General features: G+C 43.6%; 1 protein-coding gene across 2 annotated transcripts in view; it reads left to right on the top strand.

The window, feature by feature from the left end:
• The window catches only part of TRAP1 (TNF receptor associated protein 1), a 77,719-nt gene that overhangs the window by 20,021 nt on the left and 35,300 nt on the right, over positions 1-22,398 (top strand). The window lies entirely within an intron of this gene.

Raw genomic sequence — 22,398 nt, 5'->3', positions numbered from 1 at the left:
AGAGAGATAGAAACATCAATGATGAGATGTTCACGCCCCCTACTGGGGATCGAGCCTGCAACCCAGCCATGTGCCCTTAACCAGGATCAAACCTGGGACCCCTCAGTCCACAGGCTGACACTATCCACTGAGCCAAACCAGCTAGGACATATTTGTACTTCTTAATCCCTTCACCTTTTTCACCCATCCCCTTAACCTGCCCTCTTCTCTGGCAACCATCAAAATGTTTTCTATATCTATGAGTGTTTCTGTTCTACTTGTTCATTTCTGTTTTTTAGATTCCAAATATAAGTGAAATCATATGGCATTTGTCTGACATTTCTTTCAGCACAATACCCTCTGTCTGTCCATGTTGCAGATGGCAAGATTTCATTCTTTTTTGTGGCTGAGGTCCCAGACTGCGAGAGCACCAGGCCTCTAGTTGTAAATAATGCACAATGGATGTCTATGTCTTTTCAATTTAGTGTTTTGGGCTTTTTTGGATAAATAACCAGAAGTGAAATTGCTGGTTCCTTCTTTGTCTCTTGTTTTTAAGTCTATTTTGTCTGGTATAAGTATTGCTACCCCAGCTTTTTGTTTGTTTTCATTTTCATGAAGTATCTTTTTCCATCCCTTTCAGTCTGTATGTGTCTGAAGTGAGTCTCTTGTAGATAGCATATATAAGAGTCTTGTTTTGTTATCCATTCAGCTTCTACGTGTTTTTTGATTGGAACATTTAATCCATTTGCATTTAAAGTGATTATTGATAAATATGTATTTATTGCCCTTCTATTTTCATATTTTTTATCTTTTTTCTTCTAACAGAAGACCCTTTAACATTTTTTAAAATGTTAACTGGTTTGGTGGTGATGAGCTCCTTTACTTTTTGTCTGAGAAGCTCTTTATATGTCATTCGATTCTAAATGATAGCTTTGCTGGGTAGAGTAATCTTTCATCACTTTGAATACATATTCTTGCCAATCCCTTCTGGTCTGCAAAGTTTCTGTTGAGAAATCATCTGAAGTCTTATGGGAGTGCCCTTGTAGGTAACTACCTGCTTTTCTCTTGCTGTTTTTAAGATTCTCTCTTTCTCTTTAACCTTTGGCATTTTGATTATGATGTGTCTTGGTGTGGGCTCTTTGGGTTCATCTTGTTTGGCATTCTCTGCACTTCCTGTACTTGTATATCTGTTTCCTTCACCTGGTTAGGGAAATTTTCTGTCATTTTTTTCACATAAGTTTTTAATTTCTTGCTCTCTCTCTTCTTCCAGCACTTCCGTGATGCAAATGTGGGTATGCTTGAAGTTTTCCCATAGGCTCCATATACTATCTTCATTTTTCCGGATTCCTTTTTCTTTTTGCTTTTCTGATTGGATATTTTCTGCTTACTTATCTTCCAAATCAGTGATTTGATCCTCTGCTACATCTTTTCCACTGTTGATTCCCTATAATGTACTCCCTTAATGTATTTTTCATTTCTGACTGGTTCTCTTTTGTTTTCTATCTTTTTGTTGACGTTCTTACTAAGTTCATCTACTCTTTCCCTAAGTTCATTGAACATCCTTATAACCAGTGTTTTGAACTCTGCATCCGGTAGATTGTCTCCATTTTGTTTTGTTCCTTTTCTGGATTTTTTTTTTCCATTTTCTCATTTGGGACATGTTTCTTTGTCTCCTTATTTTGGCTGCCTCACAGTGTTTGTTTCTATGTTTGTTTGTTTTTTAATCTTTATTGTTCAGATTATTACAGTTGTTCCTCTTTTTTCCTCCCATAGCTCTCCTCCACCCGGTACCCACCCTACCCCCTCTCCTTACCCCCCGCCCCCACTATCCTCATCCATAGGTGTACGATTTTTGTCCAATCTCTTCCCGCACCTCCCACACTTCCTTCCCCCGAGAATTGTCAATCCATTCCCTTCCTATGCCCTTGATTCTATAATCAGCTGCCTCCTACACACCTCCTACTGGGGATGTGCCTGCAACCAAGGTACATGCCCTTGACCGGAATCGAACCTGGGACCTTTCAGTCCACAGGACCACTCTCTATCCACTGAGCCAAACTGGTTAGGGCTCTTCTTCCTCTTCTTAAAGAATACCTTTCAGCATTTCATATAATACTGGTTTGGTGGTGATGAACTCCTTTAACTTTTTCTTATCTGTGAAGCTCTTTATCTGACCTTCAATTCTGAATGATAGCTTTGCTGGGTAGAGTAATCTTGGTTGTAGGTTCTTGCTATTCATCACTTTGAATATTTCTTGCCACTCCCGTCTGGCCTGCATAGTTTCTGCCGAGAAATCAGCTGACAGTGGTATGGGTGCTCCCTTGTAGGTAACTAACTGTTTTTCTCTTGCTGCTTTTAAGATTCTCTCTTAGTCTTTTGCTCTTGGCATTTTAATTATGATGTGTCTTGGTGTGGTCCTCTTTGGATTCCTTTTGTTTGGGGTTCTGTGCACTTCCTGGACTTGTAAGTCTATTTCTTACACCAGGTGGGGGAAGTTTTCTGTCATTATTTCTTCAAATAGGTTTTCAATATCTTGCTCTCTCTCTTCTTCTGGCACCCCCATAATTCGGATGTTGGTATGCTTGAAGTTGTCCCAGAGGCTCCTTACACTATCGTCATATTTTTGGATTCTTTTTTCTTTTTGCTTTTCCGGTTGGGTGTTTTTTGTTTCTTTGTATTTCAAATCTTTGACTTGATTCTTGCGATCCTCTAGTCTGCTGTTGGATCTCTGTATATTATTCTTTATTTCAGTCAGTGTATGCTTAATTTCTAGTTGGTTCTTTTTCATATCCTTGAGGGTCTCATTAAATTTCTCGGGGGTTTCTAGAAGATTCTTGAGTAACCTTATAACCGTGGTTTTGAACTCTATATCCAGTAGTTTGCTTTCCTCCATTTCTTTCATTTGTGACCTGTTTCTTTGCCTCCGTATTTTGGTTGCTTCCCTGAGTTGGTAGAGTAGCTTTGTGTGGTAGGTGTCCTATAGGGCCCAGTGGCTCAGCCTCCCCAGTTACCTGAGGTGGACACTCTTGGTGCACCCCTTTGTGGGTTGTGTGCACAGTCTTGTTGTATTTAAGTCTTGATTGTTTTTGGTACACTGGGAGGAATTGACCTCCAGGCCAATTGGCTGTGAGGACCAGCTGTGTCTACACTGGGAGAACTTCTGTGCTGGAGACACCCTTATGGGGCGAGACTTGCTTCAGTGGAGGTTTGGTGCTCACTGAGTCTGTCCCCTCAGTGTGTCCCTTATGGATGTGAAGAGTTGTAATCTGGATGGTCCCACTCTGACCACTGGGTACACTGGCTCTTGCATCTCCAAGGAGGTGCAAAGTCAACCACTGCCTGAGGCCACCCAGCAGGAGCTGCAGAGAGATCTGCAGATTCCTCCTCTTTGTTTGGGGTTTGGAGGTGCCCAGATGAGGCCCAGCTGTGAAGCAATGCAAGCTGCTGTCCAGCCTTGGGCCTTCTTTTGGAGGCTCTGGTGCTCTCTGACCCAGCTGCAGTTTGTTAGGTTTTAGATTGCAAAAGGCCAGGCCACTCATATGCAAAAGCCTCTGCGCACATCTTGGGTGGGGTTGTAAATAGGGTGGGGTGGGGTCTCAGGAAATCACCAGAGTGGAGCAAACAGCAGTGGCTAACAGTCAGCCCTGCCCCAAAGAGTTCCCCAGGTCTCTGTGTCCTGCAGCACTGTGCAGGAATAATGATCGCTGCAAGCACCTCTGAGAGAAAGCCGCCCTTGTGTTCCGGCCTGATGCCAGACAGTCCAGTTTCTCCCCGTATGAGTCTGGGTCCCCAGAGTCTTGCCCGGAACTGGAGTTCAGAGCACTCAGGAGCTTGTATCTCCATCCCGATTGAAAAAGACAACAGCTTATCCAGTTGCCAACCCCTTTCCACGCGTGCCTCCATACCTCCGCACTTTACTTCCGCACCTCCTCCCAGTCTCAGTGCGCTTTTCTCTTTCCTTCTATTTGTATAACTTCCATTCAGCCAGCCTTCCCGTGGTTCTGGATGATATCCATTTTGTCTTTTAGTTGTAGTTTTGATGTGGTTGTGCGCGGCAGCAAGTTCAGGGGTTTACGTATGCCGCCATCTTGGTTCCTCTCTGTTTCTGTGTATTTGATAGAGCTGCTACATCTCATAGTCTTGGTAGAGTGGCCTTAGGTAGTAGGTGTCCTATAGGGCCCAGTGATGCAGTCTGGGTGGGCTCTAGGTGTGACTCCCAACCCCACCCTGTGTGGGCTGTGTGCACCCTCCTATTGTATTTGAGCCTTGATTGCTGTTGGCAGGTCAGTGGTAGGGATTGACCCCCAGACCATGAGGACTGGCTATGACCACTGTGAAGGATCAGCTATGCAGGGGCCGATCCACAGAGCAGGACTTCAGTGGGGCTTTGGTGCCTGCTGAATTTTCCCCTTGAGTGTGTCACTTTGTGGAGTTAGTTGGATGGTGCTTTGAGGTGGTCTGAAGCAGTCCACTGGGTGTGCTGACTCTGGGGCCACTCTGGAGGTACAGGCCAAAGTCAGATGCCACCTGTGCCTTGCCTGTGGTCACCCTGCATGAGCTACAAAGTGATATAGGCTGTTACTGGTGCTGGGCTAGGAGGTGCCCAGGAAGACCAAACTGCGCACGAAGGCCAGATGCCACTAGTGCCGGGCCTGGGGCTACTCAGTGAGAGGTAGAGGGCACGCTGGGGCCTGATGCTGCTTGCTGGGGAGATTTTAAAGCACGAACCAGACAGGCCCTTTGTATGGAAAAGACACTGGACAGGGCCGGCAAGTTGGATGGGGCAGGGTCTCGGAATTACCAGGTTGGGTGAACAGTGTTAGCCAGGTTGATGGAGACTCAGAGATGGCGCCTGCCAGCACCTCTGTCTGGGAGAAAGCTACCCCTCTGGCTCTGGCCCTGATGTCAGACAATTCCAGGTGCCTTTCAAGCTGCTGCCTCAGTGCGGGAGCTCAGAGTGAGTGAGTCCAAGTAATAGTGCACAGATCCTTCCGAGGAACACCTGGGACTCAGCAGCCCCTCCATCTCACTCAGCCACAGTCTTCATTGTTGTTGTTGTTGTTTTTTCTTTTTGATTATTCCTCACCCGGAGGTATTTTTTCCATTGATTTTTATTATTTATCTTTTAAAATATGTTTTTATTACTGATTTCAGAGAGGAAGGGAGAGGGAGAGAGAGATAGAAACATTAATGATGAGAGAGAATCATTGGTCAGCTGCCTCCTACACACCCTACATTGGGGATCAAGCCCAAAACCCAGATATGTGCCCTGACAGGGAATTGAACTGTGACCTCCTGGTTCATAGGTCAATGCTCAAGCATTGAATCACTCCGGCTGGGCTCCAAGGAAGGGGGAGAGACAGAGAATCATTGATGTGAGAGAGAGACACATTGATTGGTTGCCTCCCTTATTGTATTCATATAAATACTTGATCCCCGAGCCAGGGCTGGGAGGAATCAAGCCTGCAACCGAGGTATGTGCCCTTCACTGGAATCAATCCTGGGACCCTTCAGTCCACAGGCTGATGGTGCTCTATCTATCGAGCCAAACCGACCAGGGCTCCATTGGTTTTTACAGCTAGATGTTATGGGGACTTCTCTTCCTGGCACTGGAACCCTGGTTTAGGGCTGGGACTCCTCTCTCCTCAGGGGTCACCTCTGCAGCCCAGATACCCCTCTTGATTTTTATCTGACAGGTGGTTTGGGACCAGCCCGTTTCACATCTACACCCTTCCTAGCAGTCTTGATGTGGCTTCTTTATATCCTTAATTATAGGGCTTCTCTTCAGCTAGGTTTCACATGCTTCTGCATAATGGTTCTGTACTTTAGTTGTAATTTTGATATGGTTGTGGGAGGATTCGAGTACCACATTTACCTGTGCTGCCATCTTGAGGGGAACTTGTCTGTAATTTTTGTAGATAGTTTATTTTGTAAATAGGTTATTACTGTATTTAGCACAAAAATAAAAAAACACAAAGGTGTGTGCAAAGGAAAGCACATCTCACTGCAGACACCAATTCCCCTCTGGTGGTAATCCTCTTAGCCAGTTTTTTCAGTGTTCTCTCACAGAGAGATGCTTACTTTATGAAAATAACTTATGTGTATATGTACACACACATAGTGTATTTAAGCACCAAGGTAGCAAATGCAAACCACTGTTCTGGACCAGGGTTTTTATTTTTTGGTTTTTTAATTGAATTTTAGAGAGAGAGGAAGAAAGGAGAGAGAGAAATATTAACATGAAAGCAAAACATTGATCGGCTGCCTCCTGCACATGCCCCAACCAGGGTTCAAACCCCCCAACCTGGGCATGTGCCCTTGACTGGGAATTGAGCAATTTTCAGTGCTCAGGACCTTGCCCTACCAACTGAGGCACACCGGCCGGGGCCAGGTTTTTTCCTTAATATGTTTTAGAGATAATTCAGCATCAGAACACTTCACAGAGTTGCCTAATTTTTCTGTGTTACAGAGTATTCCATTTTATATGTGTAATTTACTTACTAATCTTCTCTCTATATATAAAAGCCTAATATGCAAAGTGTCCTCTTGGGAGTTCATCCGACTGGGAGTTTAATCACTTGCTATGACGTGTGCAGACCACCAGGGGATGGTGTAGAATGAAGGGAGGCCCCTGCTGGCAGCAAGCAGCTGCTAGGGACCCTGCCTGTGCATGAATTTCAAGCACTGGGTCTCTAGTAAATTAATAAATGACCCTCAACTGGTTACTAACTCCTGACCCCTGAGGGACTCCTACACTGAATCCTCCTCTGTATGTCTGTTCAGGTCTTCATGTGACCCTGACATTGACTGTTGGTGGGAAGGCACTCTTGTGTGACAGCCACTTTGTTTTGTTTTGTTGGTTTTGAGCCACTTTTTTTTAGAGTTTAATTATTGTTTTGAATAATTAAGTACTTATTTGATTAGAAATTGTATCTATTGAGAAGTCTTGCTCCAGCCTCAAGTCTCCCTCTCCTCCATTCCCTCTCTTACCTTCATAGGTCATCACAGTTATTATGTCCTGTCAGTGTTTATATGAATACAGTAAAGTATAGATAAACATTCTATAAGAATATACATTTTTCTGTATTCTGTTATTCATTTAATAGTTCTTGGAAAGCGTGCTGTATCACACATAGTGAGTTTCTTCATTGATGCATTTTTTGTGATTTTTTTAAAAAGTGACATGGTAGTAGTTGCTTGTTGGGAGACACCATGGTTTATTTTGCTAGTCTTCTATAGACAGAAATTTAGGTGGTTTCCAGGCATTTGCTGTTTATATATAGTATTAAAATGTATGGCCTTTCATCTCAATCTTTATACACAGGTTCAGGTGTAGCCACAGAATAAAATAGCCAGATTAAAAGATATATGCATTTTGTAATTTTTAAAAACATATTTTTATTGATTTCAGTGAGGAAAGGAGAGGAAGAGAGAGATAGAAACATCAGTGATGAAAGAGAATCATTGATCAGCTGCCTCTTGCATGCCCCACACTTGGGATTGAGCCTGCAACCCGGGCATTGAACTGTGACCTTGTGCTTCATAGGTCAATGCTCAACCAATGAGTCATGCCGGCCAGGCTGCATTTTGTTCTTGACAGATTCAGCCAGATCACCTTCCATAGGGCTCAGGCTGTTTCTTGCTGCCCTGCATGGTTTCTCCACAGGGCCACCAGAAGTACTGTCGGAAAGTTGTTCCTGAAAGGAATTCTGTGCAACTCTGTTGGCATATCTCCCTTTATCTGAGCTGGTAAAGATTAACTGTGATGTGAACTGAAGCACAGTGCCAAAGAGAGGGCCTGAGATCAGGGAATATTGATTGACTTGTGCTGCGTCTGCCAGGCCCTGCCCTCTTCCTGCAGCTGCCTGCACTTCATACCTGCAGGCCTGGCCATAACTGGGACTTATATATTACTCCAGGTTGGCTGGAAGGAGATTCAGTACCCCAAACCTCTTATGTCCCACAGGCAACACAGCAGAGAGCTTCTCTGCTGATGTCAGGCTAAGTTCTGAGAGGATGTGTGTATTTCTCTTTGTTTGCAAGTTCAGAATGACTCAGAAGGGTTGAAATTGGAGGCCAGCCCTCACTCCAAGCTTTATTTCCTTTTATTTCCCCCCTCCTCTTCATTGAAAAAGGGATGCATGTAATATGTATATGCAGTTTTTAAAAGAAGTGTAAAATGAATACCCATTATCTAGCTTAAATAGAAATTACCAGTCCCTCAAAGGCCTTGTATGCTCCTCCAGGTGCATCCCTTTCTTGGCTGCTGACCTGAATTTTCTGGGTTTTATTCCCTTGCTTTTCTTTATATTACTGTACAGACAGGATGGGGCAAAAGTGGGTTTACAGTTGTTCAGATGGAAAATAATGCAATAATGAATAAGTAATAATACAAGAATAAACTGTTTCACATACAACTATAGCCCTACTTTTGCCCCATCCTGTATGTGTGTGTGTATATATATATGCACACATACTTTATTGAAACTACTAGAGGCCCAGTGCACGAAATTCATGCATGGGGGGGTGTGTCCCTCAGCCCAGCCTGCACCCTCTCCAATCTGGGACATCCCTCTCACAATCCAGGACTGCTGGCTCCCAACTGCTCGCCTGCCTGCCTTCCTGATTGGCCCTAACCGCTTCTGCCTGCCAGCCTGATCACCCCCTAACCATTCCCCTTCCAGCCTGATTGATGCCTAACTGCTCCCCTGCCAGCCTAATTGCCCCTAACTGCCCTCCCCTGCCAACCTGGTCACCCCTAACTGCCCTCCCCTGCCAGCCTGGTCACCCCCAACTGCTCTCCCCTGCAGGCTTGGTCCCCCCTAACTGCCCTCCCCTGCCAACCCGTTCACCCCTAACTGCCCTCCCCTGCCAGCCTCATCGCCCCTAACTGCTCTCCTCTGCTGGTCTGGTCCCCCCCCCCACCAACTTCCCTCCCCTGCAGGCCTGGTCACCCCTAACTGCCCTGTCCTGCAGGCCTGGTCCCCCCCCCAACTGCCCTCCCCTGTAGGCCTGGGTCCCCCCCAACTGCCCTTCCCTGCAGGCCTGGTCCCCCCTCAACTACTCTCCCCGGCAGGCCTGGGTCCCCTCCAACTGCCCTCCCCTGCAGGCTTGATCACCCCCAACTGCCCTCCCTTGCAGGCCTGGTCCCTCCTAACTGCCCTCCCCTGCTGGCCTGATCACCCACAACTGCCCTCCCTTGCAGTCCTGGTCCCTCCTAACTGCCCTCCCCTGCTGGCCTGATCACCCACAACTGCCCTCCCATGCAGGCCTGGTCCCTCCCAACTGCCCTCCCCTGCTGGCCATCTTGTGGTGGCCATCTTGTGTCCACATGGGGGCAGCCATCTTGTGTGTTGGAGTGATGGTCAATTTGCATATTACTCTTTTATTAGATAGGATATTGTGTGTATTCTGCTGGGACTTTGCTTTTTTGGGTCAGTATGTTTTCTTAGCTTTTGCCATGCTATATGGCGTAGTTCATTATTTTCCCTGTTTATTCTGCTGTGTTAATATACCTTCATTCCTTTCTTTATAATTCATACAATTTTATAGTTCATTTCATTTATAATTCCTGACATATACCTAAGTGGAATTGTTGGCTCATTTAGTATGTTCCAACTTCTGAAGTAATGCAGAATTATTTTCTAAGAAGAGTTGTATCACTGTATACTACACCATTAGACAGTGAAAGTCCCCTTTGTTCCACACTCACATCCAATGCTTGGTATTCTTCGACTTTTTAAAAGTTTGATTGATTTTAGAGAGGGAAGAAGGAAGAGAGAGAGCAAGAGAAGCATCTATGTGTGAGAGAGATACATCGATTGATTGCCTCCTGAACATGTACCCCGATGAACCGTGACCTTTGGTGCATGGGACGATACTCCAACCAACTGGGCCACACAAACCAGGACGGTATACTTGGACTTTTTAATCTTTGCAAGTCTAGTGAGTGTTAAATGATATCTTGTGTCTGTGTATGTTTGATTATAAGATATACATAGGAATGTACATAAACTGCATGTGCAGTTAAATGAAACAGTATTATTTGTAAGGTTTATCCATGTCATTGTTCTCTAATATTTCATTGTATGAATATACTGCAGCTTATTTCTCCATCCCAGACGCAGACATTGGGTTGCTTCTAGTGTGGGGCTTTTATAAACGAGTTGGCTTGAAATTCATTGTACAGGCATCCTGCTTCACAGATGCAGGCATTTCTCTAGTGCAGTGGTCGGCAAACCGTGGCTCACGAGCCACGGTTTGCCGCTCTGTTGACTAATGAGTTTGCCGACCACTGGACTAGACTAAATGTTACCGTGTAGTTGGAAGCTGTGAGGATTAGGCAATTGTGGCATATTGTGTGCAAAGAGGTAAAGGGTAGTATATGATAGTGGTCGGCAAACTCATTAGTCAACAGAGCGACAAACGGCGGCCACGGTTTACCAACCACTGCTCTAGGGTATGTAATGTAACTAAGTGTGGAATTGCTGGGTTTAGGGTGGTGTTTCAAAATGAGTCCTGACTTACTTTCCACCAAGTCTGTGTGAGAGTTCTCATTGCACCATATCCTTGCTGACATTTAGGATTTCCTGATATTTTAAATGTTTGTCAATCGATGATTATAAAAATGATGTTTCACTGGTGATTTTAATAGAATTTTAATGGGTTACTAATAAAATTGAGCATAGTTTTTCATGATTACTAGCCATTTGTTTCCTTTTCATACTTGCTATTCATGTCTTTTGCCCCCATTTTTTCTTCTGATTGTTTAACTTTTTAAAATTTCTACATACATTTTGTATGGGTACTAATCTTTTATAAATCAGTCCTTTGCAATTAATAATAATTATTGCAAATGTATTCTCCCAGTTTGTGGCTCACTATTTCACTCTTGTCTTGGTGTCTTGTTGTGTGTGTGTGTGTGTGTGTGTTTATGAGCAGAAGTTCTTAATTTTAATTTAGTCAAATATACCAATCTTTTGTGATTTACCCCAAGGTTCTGCAAACTAAGGCCTGTTGGTCAAATTAGGCTCATGGCCTACTAGTATTTCTGTGAATAAAGTTGTATTGGGACACAGGCCCATTCCTTCACATGTTGTGTATGACTGCTTTCCCGCCACATGGCAGAGATGAGTAGCTGCAAGAGAGACCACAGGACTCAAAAGGCCTAAAATATTTACTGTCGGCCCTTTACAGAAAAAGTTTGCTAACCTATATTTGCCCCACGGTCATAAAGATCATCTACTTTTTTCTAGAAAAGTTGTTCTCTGATGCATTTCTAACAAATGGGAGGGTGAGCCTCTTCTTTGAAGCTTTACTTTTTTTTTATTTTGCTGGTAAACTTTCTCATTGGTCATTTTCCATATTAGAAAAAGAGTTACCAACTAGCAACTATAGGCTAATTCTAGCTGTAAATAAATTTTGTTTAGTCCAAACATTTAAAGAGGTAATTGCAAACATTTAAAATCAGATTTCACATACATATTTGAGTTTATTTTTTTCAAAAATACATTTCTTTCGTTCTACTTTTTAAAAAAAATATTTTTATTGATTTCAGAGAGGAAGAGAGAGGGAGAGAGAGATAGAAACATCAATGATGAGAGAGAATCATTGATTGGTTGCCTCCTGCACACCCACTACTGGGGATCAAGCCCGCAACCCGGGCATATGCCCTTGACTGGAATCAAACCCAGGACCCCTCAGTCCGCAGGTGACACTCTATCCACTGAGCCAAGCCGGTTAGGGCTGAGTTTCTTATTTCTATTGAAAAATGGAAAGTTCTGAGAGTCTTGCCTACATTTGATAATGGAGACAGTCTCTGAGAATAGAGTAGCAGCTCTTGCCTACTACAGATGGGCCTGCCCTCTGCAATTTGCTATAGTAGCCATACTCTCATTTTCTTCATTCTGAGCCCATTAGTGCCATTTCTTTTTTTTTTAAATATATTTTATTGATTTTTTACAGAGAGGAAGGGAGAGGGATAGAGAGTTAGAAACATCGATGAGAGAGAAACATCGATCAGCTGCCTCCTGCACACCTCCTACTGGGTATGTGCCCGCAACCAAGGTACATGGCCTTGACCGGAATCAAACCTGGGACCTTTCAGTCCGCAGGCTGACGCTCTATCCACTGAGCCAAATCGGTTAGGGCAGTGCCATTTCTTTTGCTAGTTCTTTTTGTGGTTGTTGTTTGTTTGTTTGTAAAGTGAATTATATTGATTGTCTAGTAGTGCTAAACCAGCCTTGCATCCCTGGTGTAAATCTGGGTAGGTCATGATATAGTATCATTTTTACATATTGCTGGATTTGACTTGCTAATATTTTATTCAGAACTTCCATGTCTATGTTCATGAGGGATATTAGTCTATTACTTTTTTAAAAAATAAATCTCCCCATATTTTATTTTATTTTTTATTAATTTCAGAGAGAGGAAGGGAGAGTGAGAGAGAAACATCAGTGATGAGATAGAATCATTTATCAGCTGCCTCCTGCAAGTCCACAACCCAGGCATGTGCTCTGACAGGGAATCGAACCACCATCTCCTAGTTTATGGATTGACACTCAACCACTGTGCCACACCAGCTGGGCTAATCTATCACTTTACTGTGTGTGTGTGTAATGTATTTGTCAGGTTTTGACTTAGGGCTATGCTCTCCTCATAAAACTTTTCTATTTGTTAATCCTCACTCGTTATTTTTTCCCATTAGTTTTTAGAGAGAATGGAAAGGAGGGAGGGAAGAGGCAGGGAGTGGGGAGGGGAGAGAGAGAGAGAGAGATCAGTGTGAAAGAGACACATCAATTGGGGTTGCCTCCCTCACGTGCCCTGACTGGGGCTGGAGATCAAACCTGCAACCCAGATACATTCCCTTGATTGGGAATTGAATCTGCAACTCTTTGGTGCATGGCTGATGCTCTTAACTACTGAGCACATGGGCCGGGGCTGTGGAGATATTTTGAAAATACTCAGGAGCTTTTGCCATCTTGCTCCCTGGTATATGTAGTCACTTTGGCTCAAATTAACTCATAACCAAAAAAAAAAAAAAATCAAATTTCTTTATTAGATACTAGAGGCCCATTGCACGAAGATTCGTGCAAGAATAGGTCTTCCTTCCCCTGGCTTTGCTCCCAGCCACCCGGAAGCCTGCAAGTCCTTGCTCCCGGCTGGAGCACCGCTCCTATAGCTCCCTCTGCCTCCCCCCCACCCCCCGTCATAGCAGGCATCCTGCCCCACCTGGCCACTCCACGCATGCATATGCAAATTAACCCACCATCTTTGTCAGGTTAATTTGCATACTCCTAATCGGCTGTGGGCATAGCGGAGGTGCGATCAATTTACATGTTTGTCTGTTATTAGGTAAGACTAGAGGTCCAGTGCACAGATTTGTGCACGGTTGGGGTCCAGCCAGCCCGCCCCAATGGGGGCCCATTGGGCCAGGCTGGTGGGGGGGGGGGCGTGGGCTGTTGGCTGGCCAGCCCCGCCCCTGATTGGGGTAAGGGGGTGCTAATCAGGGGCCGGGCCAGCCAGGGGGAGGGTCTGCAGGTGGTTGCCTGGCCAGCCCTGCCCCCAATAAAGGTGGGGTGGACTGGCTGGGGGGAGCGGCCACATGTGGTTGGCCGGCTGGCCCTGCCCCTGATTGGGGTATTGGGGGCCAATCGGGGGCCAGACCGGCTGGGGGAGGGGTGATGAGGGCCCAGATCAGGCCGGTTGGCTGCCGCAGCGCACGTCATAGCCACTGGTCATTTTGGTATTTCCACCATTCCGGTTGCTGGGCTTTTATATATATAGATAAAGCAATTCAGAATTTCTATTTCATCCTCTGTCACTCTGGATGGATTTTTTCCCCCAAGGAATTTGTCCATAGTTCATCTAAATTGTCAACTTTTTTTTTTTTTTGGTATAGCAAAGATGGAGATTTATTAAAGAACAAGTACAGACTCCCACATAGAGAGGGGGAAGAGTCCCACAGAATGGATTCCCAAGTAGGGAGGGGGAAAAGGATCCCACTGCATTCCTCTTCCCTACAGCTTATAAAGGCTGCAAATCCTGGTGCCTTGATATCTCCTCTGATTGGTCAATATTCCCTTCTCTTTATTTTGTAAATGTGACCTTTCTTGGCTACTTCCAGTTCCCTTGTCTTATGGAAATATAGTTCATCTAAATTGTCAACTTTATTGCCACAAATTTGTCCATAATGTTTCCTTATTATCCTTCAAATGCCTTTGGAATTTGTATTGAGAGCCATACCTTCATTCCTGATGTGGTATCCTCAGTTTTGTTCAGCAGTCTAGCTTGGAATTATCAGTTTTGTTGGTTTTGTTCAAGAATTAACTTTTTGTTAATTTTCCCATTGTCAGTTTTCTGTTTCTTTGATTTCTGTTCTTTGTTAGTCCTCCCTTTTGATTTCTTTGGGTAGACTTTGTGCTTCTTTTTTCTGAGGTAAAACCTGAGATCATTGACTTTTAGGCTTCTTTTCTGACATAAGCATTTAAAGCTGTAAGTTTCCTGCTGTGTGCTTCTCCAGGTGTATTCTACAACTTTCAATATGTTGTATTTTCATTGTCATTTAGTTTGAAATAGTATTATCTAATTTCCCTTGTGATTTCTTCCTTGCCCTATGGCTTATTTAAAATTTGTTTAATTTCCAGATACTTGGGTTTTCCTAGGTATTTTATTATTATTGACTAGAGGCCCGGTGCACGAAATTCGTGCACGGAGGGGTTGTGTATCCCTCAGCCCAGCCTGCACGCTCACCAATCTGGGACATCCCTCTTACAATCCAAGACTGCTGGCTCCCAACCACTTGCCTGCCTGCCTGCCTAATTGCCCCTAACTGCTTCTGCCTGCCAGCCTGATCACCCACTAACTACTCCTCTGCCAGCCTGATTGACGCCTAACTGCTCCCCTGCCGGCCCGATTGCCCCTAACTGCTCTCCCCTGCCAGCCTGGTCACCCCTAACTGCCCTCCCCTGCAAGCCTGGTCCCCCCCAACTTCCCTCCCCTGCAGGCCTGGGTTCCCCCCAACTGTCCTCCCCTGTAGGCCCGGTCACCCCTAACTGCCCTCCCCTGCAGGCCTGATCACCCCAACTGTCCTCCCCTGCAGGCACGGTCGCCCCTAACTGCCCTCCCCTGCAGGCACGGTCACCCCTAACTGCCCTCCTCTGCTGGCCTGATCGCCCACAACTGCCCTCCCCTGCCGGCCATCTTGTGGTGGCCATCTTGTGTCCACACGGGGGCGGCCATCTTATGTGTTGGAGTGATGGTCAATTTGCATATTACCTCTTTATTACTTAGGATTCTGACTTAATTCTGTTGTATCAAAGAGCTTACTCTTATGATTTCGACCTTCTAAATTTATTGAGACTTGTAGCCCATTTTATAATCTACTAGTGAATGTACCATGTACATTTGAAAAAAAAAATATATATATATATATATATTTTTTTTAATAGACCCTGGGAAAAGAAGGTTTATTTATATTTGGACAATCATATATTTTTATTTTAATAAATCTTTATTCAGATTATTATAATTGTTTCTCCTTTTTCCCCCCATAGCTCCCCTCCACCCAGTTCCCACCCCACCTTCTGCCCTTACCTCCGCCCCACTGTCCTCATCCATAGGTGTATGATTTTTGTCCAGTCTCTTCATGAACCCCCCACACCCCTTTCCCCCTGAGAATTATCAGTCCACTCCCTTTCTATGCCCCTGATTCTATTATATTCACCGGATTATTCTGTTCCTCAGGTTTTTAATTCACTTGATTTTTAGGTTCACTTGTTGATAGATATGTATTTGTTGTTCATAATTTTTATCTTTACTTTTTTCTTCTTTCTCTTCTTTAAGAATACCTTTCAGCATTTCATATAATACTGGTTTGGTGGTGATGAACTCCTTTAGCTTTTTCTTATCTGTGAAGCTCTTTATCTGACCTTCAATTCTGAATGATAGCTTTGCTGGGTAGAGTAATCTTGGTTGTAGGTTCTTGCTATTCATCACATTGAAAATTTCTTGCCACTCCCTTCTGGCCTGCATAGTTTCTGTTGAGAAATCAGCTGACAGTGGTATGGGTGCTCCCTTGTAGGTAACTAACTGTTTTTCTCTTGCTGCTTTTAAGATTCTCTCTTTGTCTTTTGCTCTTGGCATTTTAATTATGATGTGTCTTGGTGTGGTCCTCTTTGGATTCCTTTTGTTTGGGGTTCTGTGCGCTTCCTGGACTTGTAAGTCTATTTCTTTCACCAGGTGGGGGAAGTTTTCGGTCATTATTTCTTCAAATAGGTTTTCAGTATCTTGCTCTCTCTCTTCTTCTGGCACCCCCATAATTCTGATGTTGGTACGCTTGAAGTTGTCCCAGAGTCTTCTTACACTATCTTCAACTTTTTGGATTTTTTTTTTTGCTTTTTGCTTTTTCGGTTGAGTGTTTTTTGCTTCTTTGTATTTCAATTCTTTGACTTGATTTTTGTGATCCTCTTGTCTGTTTTTGGGTCTCTGTATAATATTTTTTATTTCAGTAAGTGTATGTTTAATTTCTAGTTGGTCCTTTTTCATATCTTCGAGGGTCTCGTTATATTTATCAGCCTTTTCTAGGATATTCTTGAGTAACCTTATAACCGTGGTTTTGAATTCTATATCCAGTCGTTTGTTTTCCTCCATTTCTTTCATTTGTGATCTGATTCTTTGACGCCGCATTTTCACTGCTTCCCTGAGTTGGTAAGGCAGATTTGTGTGCTAGGTTTCCAATATGGCCCAGTGGGTCTGCCTCCCCATTTAACCTGAGGTGGACACTCTTGGTGCACCCCTTTGTGGACTGTGTGTACAGCCTTGTTGTAATTAAGTCTTGATTGTTGTTGGTATCACTGGGAAGAATTGACCTCCAGGCCAGTTGGCTGTAAGGATCAGCTGTGTCTATGCTGGGAGAAGTTCGGTGCTGGAGACAGCCTTATAGGATTAGACTTGCCAAATTGCAATAGCCTCTGTGCTCAGGTTGGATGGGGTGGAGTCTCAGTCTTGGCTTCCCGTCAGCCTTGCCCTTGCGCGCACGTGCGCGCCTTCCGACCTCTGCCTTCCCTGCTCCCGAGTCTCCGCCCGAGAGTCCAGACTCCCCCCACAAGAGCGTGGGTCCTCAGGGGCTCGCCTGGAACTGAGGTTCACTGCAGTCAGAACTGGGGCTCAGTGCAGTCAGGAGCCTCTGACTCCCTTCCACTAGGGAAAGCCTGTGGCAACCTCCGCAGCCTTTGTGCGCACTGGCACGAGCGCGCCTTCAGACTTCTGCCTTCCCCAGCTCCCGAGTCTCCGCCCGAGAGTCCAGATTCCCCCCACAAGAGCGTGGGTCCCCAAGGGCTCGCCTGGAACTGGGGTCCAGTGCAGTCAGAACTGGGGCTCAGTGCAGTCAGGAGCCTCCAATTCCCTTCCACTAGGGAAAGCCTGTGGCAACCTCCGCAGCCTTTGTGCGCACTGGCACGCGCGCTCCTTCAGACCTCTGCCTTCCCGGCTCCCGAGTCTCCGCCCGAGAGTCCAGACTACCCCCGTAAGAGCGTGGGTCCCCAGGGGCTCGCCCGGAACTGGGGTTCAGTGCAGTCAGGACTGGGGTTCAGTGTGGTCGGGGGCTTCCTTCCCCCTTCCGCCAGAGAAAGTCAGCCAGGCTCTCAGCCGCCCTTCCTCTCTGCGCGCACAAAGCCCCTTTGTCGTACCTCCAATTCTCTCTGAGATTTTCTCTTTCCTTCTAGTTGTAGAATTTTCACTCAGCCAGCTTTCCTGTGGTTCTGGATGGTGTCCGTTCTGTCTTTTAGTTGTAGTTTTGAAATTGTTGTGCGAGGCAGCAGTTTAGGTGCTTACCTATGCCGCCATCTTGGCTTCTCCTCTATATTATTTTTCAAGAACTGTATTTTGTAGTTGAGTATAGTATTCTATAAATATCCATTAAGTCAGAGTGTTTCATACAGTAGTTCAGATGATCTGTGTCTTGATTTATTTTATTTATTTATTTATTTATTTATTTATTTATTTGTTTGTTTATTGTTTAAATATATCAGTTTTCTTTTTCTTTTTTTTTAAAATATATTTTATTGATTTTTCACAGAGAGGAAGGGAGAGGGATAGAAAGCTAGAAACATCGATGAGAGAGAAACATCGATCAGCTGCCTCCTGCACACCCCGCACCAGGGATGTGCCCACAACCAAGGTACATGCCCCTGACCGGAATCGAACCTGGGACCCTTCAGTCCACAGGCCGACGCTCCATCCACTGAGCCAAACCGGTTAGGGCGATTTATTTTATTTTTTTGATCTAGTTCTATTTTTTGCTGAGAGAGGGATATTAAAATCTCCAACTATGGCTGTGGAATTGTTTTATTTTATTTTATTTTTATTTTTAGTATTACATATGTCCCCTTTTCTTCCCCTATTGACCCCATCTAGCCCACACCCACCTCCCACCCAAAGCCTTCATCACACTATTGTCTGTGTCCATGAGTTATGCATATATGCATACAAGTTCTTTGGTTAATCTCTTCCCACCCACCCACCCCGTCTTTCCTCTGAGATTCAACAGTCTGTTCAATGCTTCTATGTCTCTGGATCTGTTTTGTTCATCAGTTTATTTTGTTCATTAGATTCCACATAAATTAGATCATGTGATAGTTGTCTTTATTTTTGTTTTGTTTTCATGTTTTTTTATTGATTTCAGAGAGGAAGGGAGAGGGAGAGAGAAATAGGAACATCAATGATGAGAGAGAATCATTGATTGGCTGCCACCTGCACGCTCCATATTGGGGATCGAGCTCACAACCCAGGCATGTGCCCTTGACCAGAATCGAAGCTGGACACTCTACCCACTGAGCCAAACCGGCTAGGGCAGCCGTGGGCAAACTACAGCCTGCGGGCCGGATCCGGCCCGTTCGGCTGTTCTATCTGGCCCGCAGAGCCGAAAGAGCGGAGGGTTCTCTTGCTCTCCCCTCCACTCCTTTTACTTTGAATTTATATTAGTTCACACAAACACTCCATCCATGCTTTTGTTCCGGCCCTCCGGCCCAGTTTAAGAACCCATTGTGGCCCTCGAGTCAAAAAGTTTGCCCACCCCTGGGCTAGGGCTTTGTTTTGTTTTTTAATTCTTTCAGCTTCAACTTCATATATTTTGAAGTTCTGTTATTAGGCAGATACATTTGTGATTTAGTTTTCCTGATGAATTGTATTTGTTTTCATCCTGAAATATCCTTTTTTTCTGGTAATACTTTTTATTTTGAAGTCTCTTTTATCTGCTATTAATATAGTCACTCTGGCCTTCTTATGTGTACTTTTTATATGGGATATCTTTTCTATCCGTTTACTTTCAGAGTACCTATGCTTTTGCATTTAAAGTAATTATTTTGTAGACAGTATATAATTAGGTCTTGCTTTATCAGTTCTGACAATCCTTGCCTTATAATTGGCAATTAGTCTATTAACATAAAATGTAACTATTGATATAGTTGAATTTATCTCTACCATTTTATTTGTCCCTTTTCATTTCCCCCCTCTCTTCTTCCTTTCTTGCCTTCTTTTGGATCAAGTAAATTTATTTAGAATTCTGTATAAGTTTATCTAATGCTTTTTTTTAGCTATACCTTCTCTTTTTTTAAAAATTGATTTTAGAGAGAGGAAGGGAGAGAAACATCGATTTGTTTTTCCATTTATTTATGCATCTGAACTTTCTCCAAACATTTTTTTAAGTTCAGCAATTACTTCAGTACGATTTGTTTTAAGAATATCAATACTCGCCGAAACCGGTTTGGCTCAGTGGAAAGAGCGTTGGCCTGCGGACTGAAGGGTCCCGGGTTCGATTCCGGTCAAGGGCATGTACCTTGGTTGCAGGCACATCTCCAGGGGGAGGTGTGCAGGAGGCAGCTGATCGATGTTTCTCTCTCATCGATGTTTCTAGCTCTCTATCCCTCTCTCTTCCTCTCTGTAAAATATCAATAAAATATATTAAAAAAAAAAAAAGAATATCAATACTCTACACATAAAGCACTTCACTTTCCACTTATGTATCAAATAAAGATTTGTATTCCCTCAAAAATGTCTTAAGTTCTTACCACTGGTATGCCCAAACATTTTCACTGTATTATGGTTCAGGGCTTGTGTGAATAATTTTCTACTAAGATATACTTATACTTTATACTTATACTTATACTTATACTTATACTTATACTTATACTTATACTTATACTTATACATACATCCTGTCAAGAAACATTAACTCCCTGAATACAAAGAAACAAAATAAGTAACAAAGAGAGGGCCACCGCTGAATGGTCAAGCCCTGGCTGGTGTGGCTCAGTTGGTTGAACGTCCTGTGTATCAGAGGGTGGCTGGTTTGATTCCTGGTTTAGGGCACATGCCTGGGTGGGTTGCAGGTTTGGTTTCAGTTGGGGTGCATGCAGGAGTCAGCCAATTGAGGTTTCTCTCTCACATTGATGCTTCTGTCTCTAAAATCAATAAAATCATATTAAAAAATATATATATATATAGTCCTGGCCAGTGTGGCTCAGTTGGTTGGGCATTATCCCATGTACCAGGAGGTTGCTGGTTTGATCAGGGGCACATGCAAGGTTGCAGGCTCAATCCCTGGTCGGGGGTGTGCAGAAGGCAACTGATTGATGTTGCACTCTCACATAGATGTCTCTCTCTCCTCCCTTCCTCTCTAGAAATCAATAAACTATTCTTTAAAAAAATTTAAAAAACTGTATACACACACTTTGAATAAATATAAAGGCATTGTTTATTAAAATATATTTCATTTTCAAAATTGAGCTATCAGCTGTTAAAAGTGTGTATACATTTTAAAAAACATGACATATATGATGATTCACTCTCATCATTGATGTTTCTATTCCTCCTCTCTTCCTCTCTGAAAACAATAAAAACATTTTTTTAAAAGTGCATAACTTAAGATGCAGTTATGAAACAACATCATAGTAAGGACTATGGCTGATAGATGGTGATCTTGTTAAAAAGCAAAAGAAATACCCATTCTTGTTTTTAAATATGTTTTTATTGATTTTACAGAGAGGGGGCAAGGAAGAAGACAGAGAGAGAGAGAGAGAGAACCATCAATTGGCTGTCTCCTGGGGTGAGCCCACACCCAGGCATGTGGCCTGACTGGGAATTGAATTGGCAACCTCTTGGTACATGGAATGATGCTCAACCAACTGAGCTACACCTGCCAGAACCTCATTGTGCTTTGACTCATATGGCGGTTCCTACAGGCAGTTGCATTTTTAATTGCTGCTTACTAGTAAAAAAAAAAGGCCTTGTAGGACCACTAACACTGTCTGTTGGCTGACCTAGTATTCTGCTTGAGCACAGTGATGTTTATGCTGATAAAACATTTAATGATTGTAAAAAGAGCTGCTTTCCTACTAGATGGTTTGGCTTTCCCCAAAATGTGGATGTTCTTGCCTTGAAAAAGTTTGATACTAAGAAATATAAGCTTCTTAATTTGGTAACATAAGCTATACATTAACAAAAAGTTAATAGTAGAATAAATACCATAAGCTGGCTTATAACAGAAATTTTAAATAAGCAGCACAGAAAATAAGTGCTCTGAATTTATAGTAGGGGAGAGGTTATTGTGAACTCTGGGGACAGGAGACTTGATGAAAGAGAGGCCTCACACTGGGCCCTGAAGCAGTTCAGGTGGAAAGATAGGATGTGGTTGCAGGTAGAGGAAAGAGCATGAGCACCAGCAGATGTGTGTGTATGTCTCTGTGTGTTTTGTGAAATTCAAATTATTGGTGCTTCCCATTTTGTGTAACCCCAAACCACTGAATAGATTAACATTGTGACATTGTAGCCTGACACTGAGGTTTGTGGTTTTCTCATAGGGTGTAGAGGAAACATGAAGACAGATATTGTGCACAGAGTGTGTTTGTATCTGGCTCAGGCAGGCTTACTGCATCATTGGTTTATTTTTAAAGCCATTGTAGAAAGTTCAGTTAACCTGAAATCAAACCTGTTCTTAATAGTGCTCTGATTAATCTAATCTTGGAATTATGTTGAAAAGTCTTCAAATCCTGGTTGGAAATATAGATTGCTTATTTTTTTCCCTTTCCCAAACTATGAGCACTTATATTACTCCCATTATAAACAACATATTAAGTCCTTTTAAAAGTATTCTGAGTACTGCCCTAGCTGGTTTGGCTCAGTGGATAGAGCATCGGCCTGCAGACTGAAGGGTCCCAGGTTCGATTCTGGTCAAGGGCACATGCCTGGGTTGCAGGCAGGAGGCAGCTGATCAATGATTCTCTCTCATCATTGTTGTTTCTATTTCTCTATCCCTCTCCCTCTCTGAAATCAATGAAAATATATATTTTTTAAAAAGTATTCTGATTACTAAGTGGAGGAAAAACAAAAGAAATAGAAAAAATAAAACAAGAGAAAATTGTT

Source organism: Plecotus auritus (genome assembly GCF_963455305.1).
Source record: "Plecotus auritus genome assembly, chromosome: 7".
NCBI classification, from domain to species: Eukaryota; Metazoa; Chordata; class Mammalia; order Chiroptera; family Vespertilionidae; genus Plecotus; species Plecotus auritus.
The sequence above is the reverse complement of the archived record's forward strand: the minus strand, read 5'-3'. Positions and strand labels throughout refer to the sequence as shown.